The 3,280-nt window shown below is 32.6% G+C and overlaps 1 long non-coding RNA gene across 1 annotated transcript; it reads right to left on the reverse strand.

The window, feature by feature from the left end:
- Positions 1–1,095: 1,095 nt before the first annotated feature.
- On the reverse strand, positions 1,096–2,907 carry LOC116144303. The gene is made up of 4 exons (XR_004130243.1): positions 2,651–2,907; positions 2,521–2,553; positions 1,434–1,518; positions 1,096–1,183 (listed from the first exon to the last, which is right to left on the reverse strand). It is a non-coding gene; the product is annotated as an uncharacterized LOC116144303 (long non-coding RNA).
- Positions 2,908–3,280: the final 373 nt, after the last annotated feature.

Consider the following 3,280-nt stretch of genomic DNA (forward strand, 5'->3'; position numbering starts at 1 on the left):
ATTAAAGAAAAAAAAAACTACACTGTTAACAGACTTGCAATTTCTTGTTGTGCAAATCACATGATGAACAATCCAGCAAGAAATCATGATGAAAATCACAATGTCTAGGTTTTAGATATTCTCAGAAAATCCCTCTAACTTATGAAAGAACTTTAACATGAAAGAAAGGAGGAGAAAATCAACATAATTCCGTTATGAGATGGGGAGGAAATCTATATGGGTCTTTATATATCTTTTACCATTATGACTTGGCTTGACTAAGTTCTAACGAAGTCAAGTCCACTGACCTTAGGAAATTTTAGTATTACATCATAATTACAAATAAAATAAAACACTTAATTTTCACATGTGCACATCAAAAGAAAAAATTAATGCAGTCCTTATTTATAAAATAATTAAGTAAATTACATTACTACCCCTGATTGGAAATAAAATAAATCATCAATTTACTCCTAGGACACATATTACAAATACAATTATTTGGAGGAAATCAACCCCAGTTATATTGCAAATTGCAAAACTTTTCTCAGAATCAAATTAATCTAGCTAATTTAAATTTCTAACTGCTAACATTGTAAAATAAAGTAAATTTAAGTTGAATGGATGACAAATAATTAATAATCAGAATCTAAGTTAATGGATGACAAAATATTATAATCAAAACCTTCTGGCTCAATTAAATTTCAAACTATAATATATCAAACGTAACAATTTATAACTTCACACCTTAATTTAGCAATGCCCCTAATCAGTCATCATAACACGGAAAGAAACCAAAACCTCAAATTTCCTCTTCATTCTTTTGGATTATTTAGTTCCTGTAAATTTCTCACAATAAAACCAAACAGCTAAAATCACTATGAAAATGGAAAAATTTTCCTAAAATAAAATTACAAAGTCTTTATCACTATAATGCTCACTTACCAAAGCACATGCGGAAAAAGGAGCATCTCCAATTATAATATATTTAATTCAGCAAACAAAATTTGATCCTCGCTGCAGCTAGGGGGTAGTAATGTGCACACATTTAATAAGAACAGAAACACCATCACAGGGCAAAACTCTTGTAAATGAGATGGTGCCAATAAACTGTTTGGACGTCATATGACGTATTACATTGCAATCAAGCGCTGCAATCAAGCGACTTCAGGAATATCTTCTGCACAGCAGCCTCATCCAATTTCTACAGCAAAATAAAGCGTATTGTTATTAAATTCAAGGTTTTTTTTCTTTTTTTTTTTTTTTTTTTTTTTTTTTTTTTTTGTAAGAAACGTGATTCTAATTTTATTAATAACATTAGTAAACTAATAACAAGTCCAATTACTAATTTTTCGATTAGGTTTAATGGGTGTTTTTTTCCTGGTTTTCAAATCTAACCCGACCCAGCCCAAATATTAGTAAGCTAATACAATCCTTATACTAATTGGACTTACCATGAAGGGGCACTGCCCCGAATGCATCTGCCAGGGACTTCAATCCCATGCAAAGTATCTTTCTTGTGTACACAGTTTTGAAGCTCTGCACTCCACTTGACAGAAATAGAACTGAACATGACATATTTGCCAAAACACCAAAGCTTGGAGAAATCATAAATATATTATCAGCTTACAACTACATGAACAACTACTCGAAACTATATGCGAAGGATCCAAACTGAAAATAACGTAAACTTCCACAAACAAACTGCATGAATCCAACATATGTGATTACTACCATTAAACTTTGCAATTTTTTGCAATCAGGCAGCCATTTGAGCCATTTACAAATAGGGGTATTTTTGTTCATGTTCCCATTTCCCTGTTTGCCTGCATGATGGTGTGATGTAACAACAATGTCCATTGTTTAATACCGAATCACACAATTGCAAAGCTTTGCATTCAGCTGATACATATTGACAAAATAGTGAAGTAAAACTTAACCATATCATTTGGACAAATGAAGAAACGACATTATATTACATGATACAATAAGCCTCCAATAATAGGAAAAGCTACAGGTAAAATGCCTAGTAATCTACAGAAAATACCTATCCCTTCCCACAAGTACCCAACCAACATGAGTACTAAACTTCGGAATTTTTCTACAAACCAGGAGCCAGAAGGCTATGTGGGCTAACTTTCTGTGAGTGCAACAAAGAGAAGTAGCTCTTTGTGTTTATATAAAGGCCTAGTTTTCACAAAAGAGAAATCAATTGCGCTTGTTTTTCCAAGAATTGTATCACAAAATGACCATGTAAGTAAGAAACAAGAAACTCTGAAAAACATACAAAGAAGCCTTCAAAACAAGAATTCATATATAAAATCATCAAAAACGCTAAAAGAAACCCACCAAACCTTGAACTTAACAATTTATAACAAGTTAATTAGCTAATTATTTACACAAACCTAATATAATCCAAACAACAAAAGGGTCAACTCAACACAAACAAAACATCATAACAATTAATTTTTCAGTCAACATTAACACCCTAAATTACAAGAACAAGAAAAAAGATTAAATTAAAAACAAAAATAAACCCACCAGGATCGGACTGCTGGTAGAACTTCTCAACATCTGCAAGAAACAACCCACCGAATAAAAATTAAAAAAGAACCCATTTCACAAAGACGAAAACAAACCCATAAATTATATAAACAAACAAAGATTAAACCAGTAGTTAAAGCCTTGATCAAGCCAGCTCGTCTGCCCTTAAAGTCAACGAAGACTTACTCTAGAGTTTTGGGTATTGGGTGCGATATTCCCTCCATAAACACTTGTGTAACAAAAATGGGTTTGCGGGTATTGAAGAGAACGAGAAGAAGAAAAGTCAAATGAAAAGAATTTTAAAAGAAAGGGGGTTTTTGTTTGGGGGTTTGAATTGACAAAATTGGGCTGTAAAAACACAATTTTGAAAGGAACCCGGAAGAGAAAAGAGAAAGTAGGAGACAATTTTGGGTTGAGATTTGTTTGTGTAAAACTAAAAGGAGATAGACTGTGAGAAAGAGAAAGAATATATAAATAAATGTGCACAAAAGGGCTGGAAAAACATCTGCAAGAAACAACCCACCGAACTAAAATTAAAAAAGAACCCATTTCACAAAGACAAAAACAAACCCATAAATTATATAAACAAACAAAGATTAAATCAGTAGTTAAAGCCTTGATCAAGCCAGCTCGTCTGCCCTAGAAGTCGCCGAAGACTTCCTCTACAGTTCTGGGTATCGGCACTTGTATAACAAAAATGGGTTTGCGGGTATTGAAGAGAACAAGAAGAAGAAGAAGAAGAAGAAGAGTCAAATGA

Source organism: Pistacia vera, unplaced genomic scaffold (assembly GCF_008641045.1).
Source record: "Pistacia vera cultivar Batoury unplaced genomic scaffold, PisVer_v2 Contig441, whole genome shotgun sequence".
Classification (NCBI taxonomy): Eukaryota; Viridiplantae; Streptophyta; class Magnoliopsida; order Sapindales; family Anacardiaceae; genus Pistacia; species Pistacia vera.